The sequence below is a fragment of the Caloenas nicobarica genome, chromosome Z (genome assembly GCF_036013445.1).
Source record: "Caloenas nicobarica isolate bCalNic1 chromosome Z, bCalNic1.hap1, whole genome shotgun sequence".
NCBI lineage: Eukaryota > Metazoa > Chordata > Aves > Columbiformes > Columbidae > Caloenas > Caloenas nicobarica.
Window position 1 is genome coordinate 74,949,517 of NC_088284.1, and position 23,324 is coordinate 74,972,840.

The window sequence follows — 23,324 nt, forward strand, 5'->3', positions numbered from 1 at the left end:
TCTTAATTAATTCCTGTTCACCAGGAGGTTTGCTTGTCTGTTGCTTGTTTTTCTTTGTCAAATGGTCTAGGAGCTTTGGATTACCTATTGTTACAGTTCTGCAGGCAGCTAAGCAGGCAGTATTTATAACCGAACTTTTGAAAAGAAGGTTGAATCATGTATTGTAAAATATTTAAAAGGAACATTTTGTCAGGACCATTGCCAGTTAAGGTTCATAGGGTTAGTGAAAAGGACATCTCAATGTCATTAGCAGAGACACAGAATACCTCGCCTTTCTTGTTTACGCCAGACTTTAGCCAATTTTTCCTATGGGTATCAGTTTCCTGTCATTCCCACAGGTCTTTAATCAGCAAAACACTCACCATTAAAGCAATGGTCTTAAAGCTGTGGTGTGTGTTCTTATTAAAGGTAGTCTTGTCTCGTTTTCAGCTGATCCCAAAGAGGTTTCAGCTCAGCTCTAGTCTGGGCAGACCTTCCCTCCTCAGAATTTTTGCTTGTAATTGTAGCCATATTATCAACATTAAAGTTTTTGTAGGAGACACGATTTAAGCCCTTCATGTCAGTTATCTTTACTAAACTTTCTTTTTTTCTTGGTGTTTGCATTTCAGCTGTCAAATTTGTTGTTTATTTTACCTTTATATTTTCTATTTATATTACTGATCTACCCTTCGGTGGCTGAAACTGCCCTTGGGGCTGAGAACTGACCTGGGCAGCAACCTGGCTCCCGAAAGTGGAATTAGATTAAAAACGGGGAAGCATTTTATTACAATTCATCCCTTCCTCTGTCTCTTACCTTCTTGCCTCCCTCCATCCTGCCTGCCTCCCTGCACCCTTTCTTCTTTCCCGTCCTTCCTTCCTTACTTCTCTCTTTATCTACCTCCAGCTCTCTTTCTCTGCCTTTCCCTTTTCTGCAGACCGCACATCTGTCTGTGCTACATATCACAAGGCTGTTCCTGTGTGAATGCTGCCAATGACGTGAATTTTTTTTTCATTCTTCCTAAGAAAACTTGTATTTTTCATAACCCATTATATATATATACACACATATATGACTGCACACATGTATGCTACAGTCTGCTCGTGAGAGGGAGAAAAGCCGAGTGCATCCTCTTGGGAGCGGAGGGCAGTGTGTCCCCTTCGGTGGGGACATCTGCAGCTGCCCAGCTCTGGGGCGCAGCGCTGGGGGACGCTGACATCGCAGGGTGACGCTGCCTGTCCCCGGCCCTTCTCCCACCTGCTTGGCCCCCCATGGGCTCCCTTCTTTCCCTCGAGAACATGGACCGGCGCTGGGAAATCCTGTCCCAGTGATCTGCAGGGACACCGAGCTGTGCCCGGGGTTTTCCTCGCTGCGGGTGTCCTTTGGGCAGGTTGGGGTGAAGGAGCACGAGGCCGCCCGACCCCTCCTGCCTGCTCTGACCTGAGGACGGAGTCACAACCCCACGCTGCAGAAGCCAACGTCTAACTTATCCGCCTTTCTTTAATTAGGTCTTTTTCCTTCTGTGTCTCTTTTTTTCATGTGCAGTTCCCAGATTCCTTCACAGCCAGCTATCCCTTTTATTCTTCTGGAAAGCAATATATATAGCACAGGGCTATAAATAAGACTAGCAATGTCATGGTAACCATGGTAACCAGTAGGCTTCAAACATGAGCGTGTGTGAGATTTATAAGAGGCTGCCCTTGACTTTACAGCCAGATGATCTGTCCTTCACAAAATTAAACTCCTTGGAATTTGCATTTCTCACATATTTTTTTTTAATACTAAACAAGAAAGTGGAGGTTTTTCACCTTTTTTAAAATAAATGAGTGTTGAAAAGAATGCCTGACAACAGATACCTTATCTGGATGCTGACTGCAACGATACGTTGAAACCTTTTCCATTTCAGATAAAGGGAGCAGTTGTTCTTGCTCCCCATCCATTGTAACTGTTGTGCCTCATCTCTTGTTGTGCAGGATAATTCAATTCACTGCAAGGATGAAATGGATGTATTCTGATCTTTTGCATTGGGCAGGATATCAAAGGTTCAATTTCTTAAAAATAAATGCAGCAACCAAAATGCCGGGGAGATTCAACTGGGATCAGTCAATAGCCATGTAGTAAGAACGTGCCGCTCGGTTCCACAGAGAAACTCAGGACACAATTTGCAGGTGCAGCAGAGGAGATGCCGGGTCCCTTTGCAGCCCTGTCTCTGCAGCAAAGCAGTGGCAGCCACAGGGACGGTCTCTGTGGGCAGTGGCCGGACACTGATTTACGGGGGGGTGAGCACCGGGCTGCAGCTCCAGCCCGCCCCTGCCCGCCCCGGCCTCCCACGACAGCAAAGCTGCATCCGCCGCTCCCTCGGTGCTGGTGCAACCGCAGCAGCTCAGCGCTGGCTGCACAACCTGGGGATGCTCCGACAGCCGGTCCCTGCAGCCTCCGCTCGGCTGCCCCGCCAGCTGTCCCGGCGGTGGCAGCAGCACAGGAACCCTGGCTGTGCGTCCCCAGCAGCTTCTCCACACCGGGATTTGTTGCTCTGCGCTTGTGGAAACACTGACAACAAAGTCTACAGCAATGGCTCAGGTGGTGGCACAGTAATGTGTTCGGGACCACCGCTGAGGAATGGCCCACCATTCTGCTTAATTAGTTAATTAGTCCAAACAACAATAATTACAGCAGGGGACATGAAGCTCTTTAAGGTGAGGATAGCTATTCACAGGTAAATAAACTGATTGCAAAGTCAAACTGTGAGCAGAGAGCACTGACAGGTTGCGTCTCAGGAGAAGCTCTGAGAAAAGCCAGACCCAAGAGGTCTTTCCACACATGATTCCCGTGTTACAGAGAAGGAGCACGACCACCTCCCTGCACCATGGAGGTGCTAGTGAACTCGTCAAGAGCATAGAAATGGGAAAAAAACCCACAGTCCTTGTTTCTTCCTACCAGGACCCTGCCATGACCGCTGCAGTCAGCTCAGCGTTGCACACCTGGCTGGAATTTACAGGGGCATCCAGTGGGAGCAGTTGAGTTGAGAGCCCGGTGAGGTTTGTCTCCACTGCACAGAAGAGAACGAATCGTACCTGTCTCTAGACAGTGGCCGGACATGGGGAATGTAGAGCTCCCCCAGCAGTAAAACTGCACTTGTTCCAGGAACTTCAGTAAGAAGAAACCTGCGCTCTGCCAGCTGAGCTCTTAGTACGAAAGCACGGATGCTGCTTGGACAAAATGATGAAGCTTTCACTGTCCCAAAGATAGTTCGGCTTGAACAGTCGAGATACGGGTGCTGCAAAATGATGCAGCTCTCCACAGAAGGATTTGGGAATGGCATCTGGGAAAAATAGCAATCCACTGCTGTTCCATAGTTTTCAGGGCTGTGGGCAGCCCCTTGGAGATGGATTTGGGGAAGAAAAGAGCAATGTATGGTATATCAATGTTTCGGCTGTTCTGCAGATGGGCTTTGCAGCAAGTGGAAAATGCTGTGAAAGGCCGACACTGCTCAGTCCACATGTTAATGGAGATGTTTGAAAAGGGACCCGAACTGCAGTGGGCTTCAGAAATCCCCCCCACACTGATGTGACTCTCGTTTTGGAGTCAGTCCTGAGGCTCTGTGCTACTTTTCTATTAGAATGTCTATCCTCAGCTCAGCATCACTTGCAAGCTTTTTGTAACTGGAAAGAAATGTGGATCCATTAGAACACACTACCTGCATGTATTTTATGTGTGTAAAATGCACAGCACTGGGGGAAAGCAATGTGAGTGAGACTATTTCTTCCAACTCAATTGAGAATTGCCAAAGGTCTGAGTTTATACAAACACAGCACAGAAATTTTTCTCTCTTCCAGCAGTGCACAAGACACGTGCCGCCTCCAGCAAAGCCATTATCTCTGCAATTTTTGCTGCCTTCAGCAGGAAGCAGGTTCAGCAATGCCCACCTCAAGCACCTGCGCTCTATCCGTCAGCAACGAATGGTCTGAACTGACAGAAGTGGCACCAGTGAGACTCACGGTGTGGGATGCCCCTTTATCAGCCCGGTGACCCACAACCATTGCCACAGATTTGCAGTGAGAGTGCATTGGGGTGTTAAAATGGCCGTGTTGCCCTTGATGAGCCAGGGCACAGAAAGGTGGCAAGGACACAGCAGATCGATGAGTTCTAAAGCTGCTCTGTGCAGATGCTGAGCCTTCATCTTGCAAGCAGTCCTGCGGTAGCATTACAGTATCTGTTCTCACATTCGCTCCAGCTGGATTGCTGACACTTGTAAAGTCCTTCTTCTGCAGTGCCAGCCCCGGTGTCTGTTGGTCAAGAATTTAGAGCCTCTTGGAGGGCTTGGACTCAAGCATCCAGAAAATGTATCCTTCATTACCTCCTTTGACAGACAGCTGTCAAACCTGGGGCTGGTCCTGAACTGCCAGGCTCTTGCACATTTTTTCACTCTGACACCAGTAGTACATCTCCAAATTGCTGACATTTATTACCCATGAGAAAACACTCATACACCCTTGAACTTTACAGCAGGGACTTGTGTTAGAATAACCTCTGTGCCAGGCAGCAGTTATCCCGTCACTCATTTTGAAACCTGCTTCCAGACAAAAGCAGAGTGCTCTTTGATGCTGAGAACAACCTCAGGACAAAGGTGAGCACGGTCATTTCCAAAAGACCACAGACCCTTAATTTCCAGGTCCTTTCCCATCCCTTTCCTTAAATAACAGAGACAGTTTCTTGCTTGTTTTCAACTGACCTTGCTCGGCTGAAGGAAAGACAAGACAAGATGCTGATTTCCATTGACAGAGTTTGAAGAAATTGCCAATAGTGGAGGAAAGCGAAGCAAATAGAGGTGGAGCATCTTTTCTTCCACTCTCATGATCTGTGTGGTTCCAGACAGGCATTCCTGTGGTTCATGACAATTTTCTTCTCTTCCCAAAGACTCAGACTGGAAACTTGGTTCATCTACAGTTCCCCCAGTTCCTGCTTCGTTGTGCAACTGGCCATGAACCATTTATAACTCAGATGAGCAGGTTGCTTGTCTGAAATGGCTTCTGCATGAGTCTACTCTAGAGTTGCAGCAGGTTTATAAAGAGCAAACTGTCAGAGGTGAGTAGCTTGCAAAGGATGTCTCCTAAAGCAAATTTTCTCTCTTACATTTCAGTGTCAGCAGCTGGCAGAAAGAGCTGCCATTTCCATGGTTAGGGACCCAGAGATTGCTCCACAGTTGGCTTTACCAGTTTTTCACTCATGCCAGGGGAACTCCAGGGTGGACATAAACACCATCAGAAGAGCCACACTTGGTCCTTCAACTGCACAAAGAAGCAAAATGCTCCTCTTGATGTTAATGAGCTGCTGGTATAGATTGGTGCAGCGCATGGTTATTATCGAGGGGCAGAAGGCCTAATCTGATAGACTTGGGACACATCCTGTTACATTTGTGCGACCCAACACCTGCCCCTCTTCATCTTCAGTCAAGTCATTATTTGGCTAAGACTCATCTTTGATGTTGTAAGAAATTCCTGACAAGGGCTGAATTTTGTCCCGTGATTCACACACAACGCGTGGTACAGCAGAAGCCAGACTAGTCTGGGCAATACAAATTTTGAGCAATTCACATCTGAATCCACTTGATTCCAGCAGAAAACAGGCACTTGATTTTCAGAAGTATTGAGCCACCTATCAATGGGTGACTTTGCTTCTGAAATGGTATTAAGTGTTTCTTTGCCAAGATCCATTTGACAATCCGCCCTGCATGTCTGAAAAGACACCAGACTCCAGCTTTTGAAAGAGGACGGGCAGCTTCTGTTTTCTCTGCCAAAAGCAGTTTCCTCGTTTCCGTGAAGGAGGAGACACATGGGAAGGGTGGCAGGACTTTGTGCAGCCACAGGAGCTGAAGCAGAAGGAACTTCTCAAGGTGGGCTTTCTGGAGCCCAGGCTGCAGGTGGACAACTTGTACAGGAGCTTTGTGATTTCTGAGGCTTTGCCTCCAGTAGCCGACCTCACCCAGCATCAGTCCCTGCCTGCGCTGTGCTGTCCTGAGCACCTTGTCCCATTGCTTCATCACTTTCTGCCTCAGTCTTCTGGGGGTTTAGTACGTGCTGCAGCGCTGCTTTAATGATGATAACAATTATCTCCATAATAAGCTGACTTGGTCCAGGAACACAGATGGAAGAGAAAGTGAGAAAAGAACTAAAAAAGGGCACACAGATGAATAGTTTGGAAGAGGGGAGAAAGCAGATGGTGGAGGAAATTCATTAGTTTAGAGTAACCGTATTTATCCCCTCCTTTTCTCCCAAGTTGCAGTTGACTTTTCCCGCTCTTATTTGTAATCCTGCTCCCCCGACTGGCGGTGTTCTTTCACATTTACTCCCCTTACACTGCAGTCCTTGGAGCAAGTTGACAGCAGCACTCTGGTTTACCTGTAACAAGGGGAAGCCACAGCCAATCCACCTTTCCAGCTCTGCAACCCACCAGCGCTAAACTCAGGTGGAGATCCCACTATTGGAAGGCATCACTTGCTGATTTCAGCCATACTGAGACTGTTCATTGGAAAACAGGAGCATCTATCCTTGTTTTTGCCCCAGGGGGTTAGTGAGCCACTTGGGTGCAAAGCTCGACATCTCAAGGCCCTCTGAAGTTCCAGGAGACTGAACTGTGTTTTGACCAACAATGGTCACACAAATGCACCATTTCTGGAACAATAATCCCATTGCTGCTGTCCCACACCCAGGGCTGTTGCAAACAGGCAGGACTCCCTGGAGCAGCGGGATGAATCTGGACAACGTCCGAGGGGTTTCAGACACCACCCTGCCCTGGTGAGCGGCGCTGCGGCAGAGGAAGCACCTGCGCGGCAGAAGAAGGGACTTCCCAGGTCTACTCACCCCAGTGACGAGCAGAATTTGGCAGGGAAGCCACCCTGGGCCACCAGCAGTGACCACGTCCCTTTGCCAGCAACGATCACCTTCCCAAACGCGTCTTTGCCAGCAGGACCTTCCCTCTTCATGCTGCTCCGCGGGTCCCTGCCCGGCCCCGGCAGGTGCCCAGGACAGCGGGGTGGCCAGGGGCACCCTGGAGCCAGAGATCTCTCCGGGCAGACCCCACCTCTGCCTCTGCAGAGACGAGGACGGTGCCAGGGGCTCTGTGGACACGGAGGGACATCTCCGGCTCCTCTGGAAAGGCTCCGCACGCGACCCCGGGGCTGGGACCCTCCTCCTTGTGCAGCTTCCAGCCCGGCAGGGCCAGAGTCCCGAGGGGACACCGGCCCCAGCCCAGCGCAGGGATGGACCGAGGCATGCTGGGGTAAATGCTAAGGCAGTAATTGAGGTAATTGAGCTTTGGATCTGGCCCATAGATGGCTTCTACATCTTGACACAATGATTTTGCCTGTTGTTAATTCGACTAATTAATTTGACTAATTCTACGTGTTGTAGAACTGTTGATATTGGGGAAACAAATGTTTAATTTAAAGGCTAATTAAAGGACATCAGGCTGCACTCAAAAAAGGCAGCAGGATGAAATGGCTATTTGCCAATAACTTGGGTTTCATCATTTTCAGTGGCAGAAGGCAGGTTTGGTAACCTTAGGAAATAGATCTTGCACATGAACAAGGAGCAAGAGAGACAAACAGTTTCCTATTGACATAACCAATGCTGATTCTTTTCTATCGAGCCATTGGTGAAGCTCCCCTCTTTCCTACAGTGAGCAATTAGAATATTACATTTCCACCTTGTGTGAAGGATTTTAGAATTTGTGGCTCGAATTGTTCAGAGTATTTAAAAATAAGTGCTGACATCTATCCAAATACCTTTAAGTTGGCCAGGAAAGCTTACTGTGGGAAGATAATAACTATGTCAAGACTGGACTGCTCTTTCAAAGGTTTTGATTAGAAGTGCTTCAGGAAGTTTCATTTGGAGCTTTCCTTAGAAGGAGGATTTAGGGATGACTTGTACTTGTGTGCATTTGTCTGCGTTTCTTGCTTTGTAACATGCTGCATGTGTACACCCTCTGTAATTAGCTACAGCATGAAATTGTGCAGGCTACGTTGCTTCTCCAGCTCTTAGTATCCATTAAACCGATTATCAGGAGAAGTCAGAGGAATGCTTATGCTGCAGTTTGCAGAATTTATGTTTTCAGGAAGCAAACATAGGAAAGTGCGTGTTTAACCTCCAGCACAAGTACGCATGCAGTCGCTCACTGAGATGAGGAGAGGAACATGCAGAATTTCTCCACCCGGAGCTCCAGCCACCGGTCCTTGGTCAGTGTCATTGAAGAGGGAGCAGGGTCCAAAGGAAGGACAAGTTGCTGTGAACCTCACTTTACAGGGTTTATCTCGATGACAGTCATGTGCCCAGAGTTTTTAAAAGCCTGGCACTGAAAGAGTCCGTTCTGATTAAGACAATGAGGCTGAATTTGAGGTTAAAGCCAAAGATCTGTTCTTTCCACGACTCCTTCAGAGACTCATCTGCAGAACGTCTTTCCTCAGGACGACTCTCACGGCTGGTGTGGCCACAGAAATCAAGAAGTTAAAACTGATGTGGGAAAGGGCACCTGTGTTGCTGCCATGTGCTACATGGCTGGGGAGACATCTGTCCTGTACATGGTCCTCTGGGTGTTCGGCTGAGTCACGGGAGGTGTCATTCTGAGAAGGTACTTCCTCATTTTATGACTTTCCCACCTGCGGCATCACCCACCAATTTCTGCCAGAGGACAGATGTGGAGCCTTTTCCTTGATGGGACAGGTCCTTGTGACCCACTGGGTTCAGGCTGCACTGGTCTCTGCACAAGGCCCCCTGAGATCACGTTCCAGGGCTGCTCTCCCCATATCTTAGCTTTAATTTAAAAGTTTGTAGAAAAACTGGTGTGTCACATCAAGGACACACCAGATAACATTTAGGCACTTCAGAAAATCCATTAAGATGAGATATTTACAGAAATCTGCCTCATTCAGTTATCAAAACGGAGGCTGATCTATGACATGACTGCTATGGAAGAGTAAATGATTTCATAACTGACCTTGCCTTTAACATAGCAGAGACCCGTATAAAAATAATTGATTTCTGAAAGTCAATGTCCAGTCCAAATGAAAAAAATAGGACATTTTTGAATGGAAAAGACAAATAACTCAATTGCAACTTGGTGCAGAACCCAGAAAAATCTTTATCCTCTCAGCAATGTTCACAGCTGGAAAAACTATTCCACATCCTAATTAGAGCGACGCAGATCAGAACAAACCAGGGCCACAAGTTCTGCCTGGAGCCTTTAGGTGCTATGTTACTGCTAACAATAAAACACAAGCTGTCTTCAGCTGCAGAAAGGGCTTTACTTTTCAGAGAACAAGTGCACCTCAATAAGAACAAAAAAAGCTAGACAGCACTAATTGATATTGCTGCAGCACTTAGAGAATAAAATATGTTGATTAATAGCTTTTGGAAGCATTGTTTTTTCTGTACAGTTTCTTTTAAGATAAGATCCTTGAAAAGCAATGCTTCAGAAGGACGAAGGATGAAAAAGCTGTGACCTGTCCTTATGAAAAAGGCGAATGACATGGAATAACAGCAATTAATGAGACATGTAACTGGAAGATGTTCAGACATGCCTGCTAAGGTTGAAGTGCTTGTTTGTTAAGATTTCCAGTGCCAAATAAAGCATTCGAATACCCTTTCTTCCACCACTAGCTATGGGAATTGGACATGAGGGTGGCCTAGAAAGCTTTTGGAGTCTCCCTTTCTTTTCACATTAGGACTAATGGAAGCTTTGTCCTGCCACTCACAGCTGACGCCAAGTTTTTGGCCTCTGCCCCTTGGCAGGAGGTGGCAGCCACACTGCAATCCTTTTGTGATTTTTTCATAAATCACAGTAGAGAGGAGCGTTGGTCATGATTATTGATCAATACCATACAAATCCAGCAGCCTTGATACAGAGATTTTGAGCTGTTTCTGATGCTGCCTGTAGATCAACACCAAAAAGCCACCATTCAGAGTGCTCAGTTATGCTGTTGACATCCAAACAGGAGCCCGACCCCTGTTTAGAGAAGAAATGGTCATTAAGAGCTTTCCTAGCTCTTCAGAAGTCCCTTTATTTGTGATTATTTGTTGCAGCTCATAGGCTGGTATTTCTGCAGCTCACATATCATCCTTCCAGGCATAAGAATGGCCATAATAAAAGCAGAAATGTTAACAGGTCACGTTTCTATGCTTTAGCCTAATGGGATAATTTAATGATCTGTTAATGGCTTTAGATCTCTCCCATCCTCCCTAAACCCAGTTCTAACAATGTGTGATTTGAGGAAATAGAAGTCTCTGGTCTGGAGCTGTTATTTCTTTTTATAGCTTGCTTTTGCCACTTGGCGGAGTGTAAAATTCAAGATTAGTTTGACATTAGTTTGGATAAGCATAAGTACATCACAGAGAGATTTTTAATTGCTTCTTTCTGCTTTACAAAGTCCATTGGTGTTCAGGAAAAAAATGTGTAGAGAGTTCATACGTAATATTTGGGCGAAGACTTGAAAACCAATGCTTTTACAGAGCATCACTGCAGAGCAACTTCCACTTGAAAAATCTCACATCTTCTTTTGGGATCCTGAGCCTTTGGCAGCAATGATCTGGTTTTTGAGATCCTGTTTAATTCTGTTTTTACTTTGAACACATACTATAAAAGTTTCGAATACAAAAAAGAATTTCATTTGATCATCACAGTGAACCACCAACATGTATTCTGTTCTGTTCTGGTCTGGTCTGGTCTGGTCTGGTCTGGTCTGGTCTATTCTATTCTATTCTATTCTATTCTATTCTATTCTATTCTATTCTATTCTATTCTGTTCTGTTCTGTGCTATGCTATGCTATCCTATGCGATCCTATGCTATCCTATGCTATCCTATGTTGTTCTTCAATTCAATTTACCCAAGTCTAAGTGCACACAAGACATTAAGTGTATAGTTACTAAGCAGGTTTTAAGTTTGCCTTTTGTGGCGTAACCCTTGAAATTCCTGATAACTTCTAGCTTTTCTTGCACGCTTGCCAACTCTCTCCATGTATACATAAGCAAAATGTTTTATTCTTTGTTCTGGAATATTTTGCCTTTTGCTTTGCTTTGTACTAGGAAAATGTGATCACAGTGTCAAAAATCAAATACAGTAATATTTCACAGCTTTTATGTGAAGTGGTAAAGTCCTTGTTACAAGGACATTTCAGTTTGTGAAGGATCGATTCTAGCGGAGCTTCATCCTTTCCATATACAGTGGCACAGAAGAAGCACAGAGTATGTACAGTTACAGAAGATGTAATTAATATTAAACAATAGAAAATGGCTCTTGGTTTTAGCATCATTGAGCACCATTCTGAAGCCTTTAAGTCCATGTGTCAGCCATACTGTATCTGTGTTTCCTAGAAGGGAGGGATGGTTCTGTTGTACTCTGCATTTATCCCCTAATATTAAAAAAATTCAGTCATCACATTAGCAGTATAAATGAATGGCTCTAGTAACTTTTCTCCAACCAGTGCTCAACACATGGGGCAAACAAATAGCCACAACTAAAAATACTACACACACCTCAAAAAAGTTTCTCTTTATGCAATTTCAGTCAAGGAAAAGCATCAGTTCCTCTTTCCATTGCCACACCACAGCATAAACCAGTCCTGCAGGACCTTTCAGAAAGGCACCCTCCCTGTTTCACCTCGATGGGACTTTTCCTCTGCATGGGCCCACCAGACACCAGTTTCTCCTGGGCATCTCCAGATGCCCCTCAGGGCATCTCCAGTCGCTGTCTGTCACACAACTGACAGGACATTTCCATCGGGGTGTAACACTGAGATAAACCCCATATTTAGCCTATTAACACGACAGCTTTCCACCAGTCAGAATGTGCTGAGGGACAACTAGGTGGCTTGGCCGAGGCGATGCTCTCTTGAAATGGAGCTGGACGTCACGTCCTGACGATGTGATGTGACAGCAGCCAGAACAACAAGGACTGATGGCTCTGGTAGTTCAAATCTTTGTTCACAAGCTGCTTCCTGAAGCAAGAGGTGCACAAAGTCATCAGTTGGTCACAGGTCCATTTTGTTCAGCTGGCGAGATACAAAACCACATCAACGTCAACATCTGCCCTCTCACACACACCAGCATCCGAGCTCCATTACCAACCAGCGGGTATCAGTGTGGTGCTCATCAGCACTTCCTACACCTATAGGTGTACGTGCTTTGCCATAACTGACCATACTGCAATTAGGGAACGCGGGTTGCAAAGCTAGAGAACAGTTCTTGGTCAAAAGCCATTTGGTTTAGCACTTTCCTTGTCCCTCTTTGGCACAAGTTTAGAGTTGGGCTTAAGTTTAGTGATGGAGCACAGGTGTTAGATTGCAGCAGAGCTTTGATCGTAGCACTGAGATATCATCAGGCACTCTGGGCATCACAGGGAAATTCACACCTGTGATGTGTTTCTTCTACACTTTACCTCTCTCCTGCTTAAAATTCTCTTGAGGGAAGCCAGATACATACATTTATTGATTCAAAATGTAAATATCAGCCCTGGCTTAATTGACAAAGTCCTTTTCCCATCTGGCTCCAAGGTCAAGTATTTGTTTAGATGCATGTGGGATTCCCAGCTCAAATAGGGTCTCATTGTGCTGGATGCTGATCAGACAGATGGCATGGGCATTTTCCTTTCAAATAGTTGATAATCTGAATATCACACAGAAAACATCGGGTAAACAGAAGAGAAAAATGATCACAAAATGGACTAGGAAAAGAAGTGTGTGGTTAAAACTGAGAAGTTGCTATAATCACAGTTTTAGCGAAACGGTTATTTTGTCACCAAAAACATATAGAGTGTGAGCTCAGGTGCCTTTTGCCATCCTGCAACTCACTTGTCAGGCATTTCTGCTACTACACTGCTACCTGAATTTTAAAATCTTGAAATTTTAAAATTTTTAAATTTTTAAATATTTAAATCATTCACTGACTTCAGCAGGATGAGGATGAACTGGTCCTACCCAAACCCAACTCTTCATGGTAAAGCAGACCTTGCTTGCTGACCTGTGGGGATGTGTGTGGGCTACACAGACACGTGGCTTCCACGGATACACTCCTGTGCTGTCACACGAGAACTGGCTGGTGAAACGCTGACAAAAATCAGTAATTGACCAGAGGACAGAAATTTTTTTATTACGAATTTGAAAATTAAAACAAATGAACTTTTTATTGTGGTATCATTCAAATCATATACCTCAAACACCTAAATCTGACTTCACTATCTCTTTTCCACTGGATGAATAGGGATCCCATACAGTTTTATCCATTAAAATGAGGACACCAGAAATTTACTCTACAGCTTCTTTGTCTCAGTTCCAAAAACAGTTATTTCTAACATACTGAATGAGAAACCAAGCATGTCTGCATTAATAAATCAGTAGCCCAGGGTATCTAATTGATCACTGATCTATGAATCCTCCTTAGAAAAAAAATGGTAAGGGTTAGAAAAAGCACGCAGAAAGTCGTATGCCACTGGTATTCTGCGCTTTGATAAATAATGCTAAAAATGTTCTGCTGTAGATAGATCAATGCGAAGTGAAAAAAGATACAAATACTAAGTGTTTGAGCTGTCTTGCTCATGTGCAGAGCATAAAAAGATCAGGAAAACTGATGAAAACTTGAGCATGTCTTAGTCTAAAAGCAAAGGGAAATATAAAAATATAAAACTAAGTTACAACTGTATCAACAAACAAATAGGGACTCATAATGATTGGTTTGAGAAGGTTTGCAAATACTGCTTCAGACAATCCAGGAGAGACATCTTCAGTTTTTGAACCTTTCCCTGAAGCCTGATCAATGGAAAGGCACCAGTAGGGCTGAATTCCTCAGGCAGATCTTTAGCTGCTAAAAGTCAGTGTAGCTCCTCTACTTTATGACGGGTCCTGAGATCGAGAAAGTGATGGTAGTTGTAAATAAAATCTATAAGCTACCCAGTTGTTTAGTTAGTTATAACTTACTGTTATGCTCAGCTCAGAAACCAGCAAATATCAGGTGGAGGTACAATCTAAACCCTCTGTAAAAGGACCCATGAAATGCTTCCTCAGGTAGCTGTACAGTGATTTCCATGTCTATTACATGAGTTTTTGTCACTTTTGAGACACAGTGCCATAAGCATTTGAAGAGACCAACAGCACTGAAGTCCATTAATTCTTCTCTTCACACTTTCACCCCTACAGTGACTGGAGCTTTTAACATATCTGTCCACAACTGCTACAGATCCCCCTCTCTGTGCACTCGTGCACCCTCAGCTGCAAACATACGAGGCTTTCGCTGCAGGACTCTGCTGACCTCTGCACTTTGCACATTCTTTCATACAAAGGGTTTCTTTCCATCTACTCCACCCACACTTCTAGCTCCATTTTCTGGTATCTTCAAGCCTTCATAGATGTTTGGCTACTGAGATGATTCCTGCAATCACACTCTCCTCTCCTCACCTAAGTTTGCTCTCCCATATCCCTTCTGTTAAAACACCTTCATGACTTGCCACTTTCTTCTTGCTCTTGGAGAATATTGCACAGCTCCACACTAGTGAGAGAATAAACCCTAGAGACAGGTATTATTCTTCCTTATCTTTGGATGGGGATGAAAAATGAACTAGTGAAGTCATCCAGCTGCTGTCCTTTGTCAGTGGTGATGACATGGGGACAATGAGGAATCAACAAGAGCAACGCAAGGTCAGTGTTACAGTGGGGAAATGTGCAGCAGAGTTGTCCAGACAGGAATAAATCTGTGATTGTATGAAGTACATATGTAGTGATGTTTAATAGCTTACCCTTCTACTCTGCTCTGCGGCTGCTGAACTACTGTGGCATTTTCTTATTGCTTGCAGAAATAAATACTTGCATATAAAAGTACTTTATAAATGCATTTATGAGGCAGTTGTTTGTCTCCTGTGAAATTATAGAATGATCCTATTTTCTGATTGACAAATTGTACTGAGTCAATAACCATGGACTTTATGAATGTGAACTGTGGAGCAAAAGAAATAATGTTGGTATAAATGGCCTGAGATTCCAGCTCTGCCATTGTTAGCATGGTCAGATCACCTTACTCATGATGTCAGTCTTTTGGTTTCAAAGGACCTGGTTCTCCAGATGCTGATGTCTTATTCTTTAAATAAAAGAAAAAAAAAAATCAGTCCCTTTACACTGTTTTAAACTCCACAAACAAAATCCGTAATCACATTTAAAAATCTTCATATTAATCTATATAGAAAGATGGAAATATTCATGTTCATGTCATCATCTTGTTTCCTGAGTAATCAACATTGACTGAAGAAGAACATTCTTAGTATCAAGAAGGGCATGAAAATTTTGTTCTACTATAGCCATGTTAACTCTAATTCAGAGGGACTACTCTGAAATTTCATATCGTGCGTATTTTCAGGTAGCTTGCTAGGTCAAAGCTATGTGCCAAACATTAAAAATCTGGCTCTATTCAATTTAGCCTGCAGCAACAAATTAATTATAAAAACAGAAAAAGGCAAATGTATAAGAAAATGTCCATTCAGCAAATCAGAAACATCTAATCGACAGCAGAAAGGCAGTTTCTGCCATAAGGGTGATGACACGTGAAAAAGCTGAGACGGGATTTTCTAATTGTAGTTGGAAAATACCAAACAAATACTACATGAAAACAACATCTGCACTTTTTCCTGCCTGCCTTTCAATTGTAAGACCTTACAGATCAGATGCATTTATGATGCTTTCTGTCTTTTCCATGACTGCTTGGGAGTTGTACATTTTAGCCTCATATCTGTTCTTCCCAGGAAATGCCATTCCCCCTTCTGCGTAGAGATTGTCTTGCAGACAACATCATAGAATCATAGAATTGTTTAGGTTGGAAAAGGCCTTTAAGATAATTGAGTCTAACTGTTAACCAAACACGGTCAAGTCCACCTCTAAATCATGATCCTAAGAACCTCATTTATGTGTCTTTTAAACACCTCCAGGGATGGTGACTTCACCACTTCCCTGGGCAGCCTGTTCCAATGCCTGACAACCCTTTCGAGGAAGAAAATTCTCTTAATATCCAATCTAAACCTCCCCTAGTGCAACTTTCTTCTCATTCTACTCCTGTTACTTGGGAAAAAAAGATTGACCTGCCCTTGGCTACAGCCTCCTTTCAGGCAGTTGCAGACAGCAATAAGGTCTCCCCTCAGCCTTCTTTTCTCCAGGCTGAACCCTACCCAGGTCCCTCAGCTGCTCCCAGATAAGACCCATCAAAAAAAAACCACTGGCCCAGGAAGAACCCCTGGCCTTGGCCCAGTCAGAGATAATTGTTTTTCTTCCAGTTGGAGTGAACAACTAAACCGTGCATCTCTGACAGAGCATCGGCAATGATATGGGCCCTCCTGGAGTCCAGCAAAGCTCTCTCCTTGCCTGTTAAGATCATCTTCCTTACACAGGATTTGGAATATGGCGAAGGGTCATGAATGTCCATCTGACCAAAGTGCAGCTGGAGTCCAGCCCCAGAAACTAGCCTTGGGTTCCCATATCCTGCACATCACCCCTGAGGAGCTGGTCGTGAGGCTGGTGAGCTCTGGTCTCTCTAATGCAGTGGTCCCACTGTGGGATGCTGAAGATCCGCTCCAAGACAAAGGTCTCCTGAGATGTTGTAGTAACCTGCACAATGCTGAAGAGCCCCTGTGACTCTGAGCTGGCCAACAAGGTGTGGGTCTGGACTTGCTGTGGACGGTGAGGTCCACTTATACATTTCCTTTTCTGCAGAAATGAAATCTTGCTTTATGTTGGAGCCAGTGCTACTTAGTGCTTGGTGATGGAGGTTCTGTAACTGGTTACTACAGCTACACTACCTGAGGACCTTCCAGTTCTTCACTACCATCATGAGCTACCAGCTCTAGTAGCTCTTTGCTACTAGCTCTGAGGGTTAAATTCATATGAGGATTTGGGTGTTGCCAGGATGCTCCCACATCCAACCAACAGAGCCTACCTGGAGCATCCTTTTAAACAGAGAGCTAGTGTGACCAACTGTCTCTCAAAATAAAGCACACAGTAGTACCTGTACCCCAATCTTGCCAAGCTTACACTCTACAATGGATGCCAGGGGTAGCCCAAAAAGGAAAGAAACCCAGGTTCAGCTCATTTTTTTCCTTAATGGATCTTGAGCTTCTCTTCCAATTGCAATTCATGAACCCAGTGGCCCATGAGGGCAGATGATTTATAGGCACACCGGGCTGGAGCCACAAAGCATTTAGATGAAGGCATGTGAATCTGATGGCAAAGCTGGGAATTTAATTAAACTCATCGGATTACTTTTGCCTTCCCACAGCTTGAGTTGCCTTCCCACGCCACTATCATTTCAATACCTACTGATATCTTTCAAGGCAGTCTGTAATATTGATAATCTAAGACTTGTATGCAGCAGCTGCTGCTGAGAACAGTCTGTGCACAGAGGCACACGTCCGTGGCACACCTTGCCAGCTGACAAATGTATATGTTGTCATGTTAGTGTTTAATTACACAACTCTTTGCCATCTCCATCTGCACAACCAAGGAGGGCTAAAATCAAAGGTGATGAGAAAGGGAAAACAGTAGTTTGGTAGTGGAAAGCTATGAAAATCTTCCAAGATGCTGCAGCACAAATTACTCCAAGTAGGATATGATGGGGCATGAAGTAGCAAGATGTGGCAGGCAGAGTATCAGATGCAATAACATCTCCTCTTGGAATGGCGGAGAACAGAGGATGTGCATGAACAGAGTGGAAGAATGGAAAGGTGAAGAGAAATACCAAAAACTCCAAAGCAGAGCAGATTAGAAAGGTAAGGAATGTGGGGTATCCACAGGGCTGTGGAGTGGAAAAGGGCTGAGGGTGAGATGAAGGATGCAAGTCTTGGAGCTTTCCTGTGTTGGTGCAAGTGTTGCTCCTGCTGCGCGATCTCTGCTCTGTGCCAGGCTCAGGCACCGTAACAATAACAGCCTCTGCCTGTGTGCTTCAGTCAGGTGTGGGGTTTTTTTCATTTGTTTGGTTTTTTGTGGGGTTTTTTTTGAGAAAAAAAACCCACAATGCTGATAAGCTTCATGATCTACCTTGTCGGTCAGGGCTCCAACACACATCCAGTATCAACATTTTCAAAGATGAAGCAAAACTTTCTAAAAGAAGCGTGCATTAGTCAAAAGTTTTGAAGCTCTACATCTGGAAGGCCTCTACTTTCCCTCTGAGTTGTTAGGGTTAATGCTTTTAACAAAGACATTGGATGAAAAAATAAAGCAGGCATTCAGATGTAGTCGACTTGTTTCAGGAGCCCAAGATTTAAAATGCACAACAGAAGACAGTATTAAACTTTCATGAAATGTGTTCATTAAAATGACTGATTTCCTGTCATAAATAACTAGCTCCTTCACCATCTAATGTCTTCACAAGGCTCTTCATGATCTGATGTCTTTGTAAACTTTGACAACCTTTTCTCCTCCATACCTCCCCTGCATTTGTGGGAATATAGATGCTCCTTCTCAAACAACTTAATATTCCTCAACCCCTATAAATATTAACCAACAGGCTTTGTAGAGTAGGAGATGAAGTGTTTACCATTCACATCAAAGGTAGTCAACTCATGACCCATTTAGGTTGAATCCCCGTTGGGGTGTAGGGGAAGGAAGAACAGGATGAGGTAGAAAACAGTCCTCTGTGAGTGTTGTTGGAGCACACGTTTATGGGAAACCTTTCTTGCCTACACAAATGTATTTGCATAGCCACAAGTAATGAGACTCTGTTTGAATCTTCCTGACATTTGACTTTCCTTCAACAGGTGGGTCCTGGTTTGCGTACTATGTTCAGCATTATTTGAATCTCCAAATCACTTCACCAAAATAGCTTAATAACAGCTTTCTGGCTCCCTTAAGCTCTAGATCTTTTAACAGAAATAAATTATCAGCGATAAATCATCTTTCCTCAACCTGTGTATTTCAGGGACAGCAAATTAAGTGTTCAGTAGCGACTCCCATGTTCTGGTGGCTCTGAGAGTTGCCTGGGGCAGGGGAACGTGTCTGCAACAGGCATAGGAGGACAGTGAGCAAATTGTGCATCTCGGTGTGTTCAGGGTTTTTGCCACATACTTGTAGGATGGGAATAATACCGATAACTGTAATAGATGGTGAGATGTGGTAAGGGCAAATGTTCAAGAAAGAAGCAAGTAATTATTGTAGAAAGAGCAATCTTACAAATTTATCATTCACTTCACAGTTCAAGCAAATAAATAAATGGCCAAAACAGAACAAAAAACTGAAGGGTGACTTCACTGACTTCGAAACAATGCTATGGGATTTTTTCAGCCTTTAACAATGTACCTTAAAGTCTGTGTCTATTTTATCATTCAACTCACGTGCACAGTGCAAACAAACGATATATTAACAATTCTGTTTTCTCCAGAGCATTTTTCTTTACCCAGCAATTTCAAATCCTATTTGAGGTACCTGGGCATAAAAATACATGAAGGGATCACAAAACCCTCACTTCTAAAATAGTCCCAGTTTAAGAGTTAACAAAGAAAAGAAAGCCTTTGCTGTGATTCGGATTCCCTTTTTGTTTAGATAGCTGTTAACGAAGATCATCTGCTGGAAGGCAGAAGGAAACATCCATCCCACCAACCTGGGTAACATCTTCTTTCTCCTAAACCCACCAAAATTCCAATTCTCCAACATCTGATTTTGTAAAGGAAAAATTAATTCCTTGCATTTTTAACAAATTCTAAATATGAATCTTGCAAATAACTCTATTTCATGGGGAGTGCCAACGAATGCAAACTCTGACAGTTTGAAGCGAAGCAGACACAGGAGCACTCCAAGTCCAGATTCTGGCCTTTGCCTCGTTCTCCAACACTGCTGGAAATTCAGTTCTTTTCTTTCCTGTCAGAAGTTAATGCAGGGTAAGTACAACCAGGTAAGCAGTCTCATAAGTCTTCTGGAGAGGTGCAGAAACACACCACATGACTGACAGGTCTTATTGTTGAATAATAGTGTGTTTTTATAGCGAGAATGTATCTGGCATTTCTGCCCTAATAACAGACTTCGTCACCGTTTCATTGCACTCCGTGTCTCACCTTGCAGTGACAGTCACCAAGTGCAGGGGTCAGGAAGACCTTTCCTGTTCCTTCTGAGGTAAATGGTTCTAAGGAGGGACAGGGTATTCTTGGAGACAAAATAATCCAACTGCAATCCTGTTCACCCTCTCTAACAGCCCTGAGTTAGGTGATGGAAATATTCATCTTATTTAGTAAAATTAAGGTGTAATCATGCTGGTGCTACCCACTTCCTCTTGTTAGCAGGAAACTCTTGCAATGAACCTTTCTTTCCTGCCTGTCTTGTTTCCCTTCAACATCAGAAGAAGGTGGTGGGTATCACACAGAGGCACCATTACAAAGAACACGGGTGGTGGAAACATCTCTTTTGTTCTACAGTGGCTGGCTTGCTGTTGAGATAGTCACATCCAGGGCAGGTGTCCCAGTTTTCTCCTAAGCTGCAGGAGGCAGAGGCGTCTGTTTGTCTTTTCTGGGAGACGGTGCCACAGCTTAGCTGAAGCTGGAGTCACCTGCAATAGCTGTGGTCTTCACGCTTCTGGAGCAAGTGGTGCATGGGCTTCTGCCACCCTCAAGTCCCAACTTTTGTTAAACAAAGATGAATTTTACTTTTCAGGCTAATGCATGGAAATGCCTTGGTCTTCTTTAGCGTGGAGGTCCCTGCTGGTGCTGGCACAAGGGGACAGCCACAGATAGAGACGGGAAATTGGGTTGATGGAGGTTTCTGTGCTCTGGCTCATTTTATCTTCCAGAATTAATTCATGGTGTCAAGCCAGAGCCGAGGACGCATCTCAGTGCCAAGAGTTAACGCTGCCCTAGGAGAGAAACTGCAGCACCGGTCCTGAAGCAGCTCAGGTGGTGTGTTGTTGAATGTCACCTTTTCTTCCTCATCCTCTCCTCTTTTTAATAAGCCACATGTTTGGCACTAGCTTGGTGCTCCCAGGAGACCTTGTAGCTACATGGTAAAATAGCTGGAGAAAATCTTTAGTCAGTGAGCTGCTCAACATCCAGGAAGCTCCTGCTGCTTGTGTAAATGCAAGGGTATTCTGGCTTGTGGTAACAGCTCAGCTTTGCTCTTCAGTAAGGTCTGGGAAGGACAAAAGTATTCTTTTTATATAGGCAGTATGGTAACTATACTACCTGCTTCTACTCTGCCTGCTCCCTTGACAGTTAATTCTTTGCATGTTCTCTGTCATTCCCTGTCTATTCATTTCCCTTTCTCTTATCAGTAATCAGAACCTCTCTAAAGCGGGTGAATAAATCAAATAATTCCTTGGCCTAGGATTGTATGCAACAGCCTCAGTATCTAAATTCTTCACGTTCATCACTTCCAAATTGATCTCTTTATCCTGAGGGAGCTATGCGAATTGAGCTTGTCATTACACAAAGGAAGCCCTCCTTCTGGGAACCCATATCCCATATCTGAGGAGCCACTACTCTGCAAACACTGTGTATATTAACTTTCATATTTTGCTTATGGTTTCTTTTTTCTTTTGTTTTTTGTTTTTTAATTGACATTTCATATCCATTCCTTTAGGACAGCCATTGATTTTGGGCTGAAACAAACTACTTAACTCTCCATCCCCCTTGGCATTGTCCAGAAACACCATTCCTGCGTCTCTTTGACCTGCTGCTATTTCTTTTAAGCCTTTCCAAGGCCCTGGCTTCCCTGTCCTAGTCAGAAACTACCAAAGAAGTCCAGGCTTTTCAAGGCTTGAAATCTAGACCCATGTCTTGATTGAATCCTGTTTCTCTGGTGGCAGAGAACAATTTTTATGTGAATTATTTATATTAGTTAACTGTAGGGCTTGTGTTGATCATTTGATCTGATAATATGAAGTTCTCTACTGATGACGGTGTCTCTGATTCCTACAGTCATGAGATATCTGGTCATGGACAGGGTCTCTGGAAGATCCACAGACCAATCTGATTGCAATAACCTAAAGAAGACACTTCTTTTCAAGAATCTGAGATATTACAAAGCACTAGGGTACCAGGTTTTGGTGCGTATCATGAAACAGCTGTAAGAATCAATGTTGGAAAACAGCTGCTCTGCTCAGACTGTTGAGTAGTGGTTATTAAATTTCTGATTGTAAAGGATGAATCACCACTACTTGTGACAGGTCTGTAGGACTCTGCTTCAGTTTTATCTCTGAACTATCACAGGAAAGTCTACACACCCTTGTGACACATCTGCCTGTGTACAGGGAAACAATTCCTCTGGACCAAATTGTGCACCTGCCCCTTCAATAGCGATTGATCTCAAAATGGACTATTCCTGCCTGTGAAATATAAGTATGTAGCATGATGGGGGGAGGGTTAAGACTCCATTCATTAAAAGATGTGGACCTGTTAGAGAGGGCCCAGAGGAGGACCACAAAAATGATGAGAGGGCTGGAGCAGCTCTGCTGTGAGGACAGGCTGGGAGAGTTGGGGTTGTCCAGCCTGGAGAAGAGAAGGCTCCAGGGAGACCTTATTGCAGCCTTTCTGTACTTAAAAGGGGCCTATAGGAAAGATGGGGACAGATTTTTTAGCAGGGCCTGTTGCGATAAGACAAGGGGTAATGGTTTGAAACTAAAGGAGGGGAGATTCAGGTCAGCCATGAAGAAGAAATTTTTGGCCCTGAGGGTGGTGAGAGCCTGGCCCAGGTTGCCCAGAGAGGTGGTGGATGCCCCATCCCTGGAGACATCCCAGGCCAGGCTGGACGGGGCTCTGAGCAACCTGATCTGGATGAAGATGTCCCTGCTCATGGCAGGGGTTGGACTAGATGAGCTTTGAAGGTCCCTTCCAACCCGAACTACTCTGTGATTCTCTGATTCTGTGATTGAGCATCATACTGTTGCTCAGAGCAGCATGCAATCCCTGCCTGGTGATGAGGTGGACTGTTTCACTTTTTCCCCAAAAGAGGAGATAGTTGAAGGCATATCCCCTATTTAATAAGAGCAGCTGAATCATGTCAGAGTCAAAAGTCACTGGCTTTTCTCATTTCTCATCTCTGATTAAAGAAAGCAGCCATCCTTCTTATCTTTCATTTCTACACAAAAGTAAATACTGCAAAAAATGGACTAAATCTGCGCAATTCTCTTTGAAAGGAAGTGCAAGCTGAAATTATAGATTTCCAGCAAGTCACTTTCACAGCTATGATTATTTTCAGACACTGGTATGGCCAGTCCTGTGGGAGCTCTGTGCTTTGAGGACCCCGTACATTGCTCTGCTCATCCAGGAGATACCCATACACCTGGCCCTAAGTCTGAGCAAGACTGGCTGCAGAGCTGGAGGGGTTGTGCTTGCACTTATACAAGATTTGG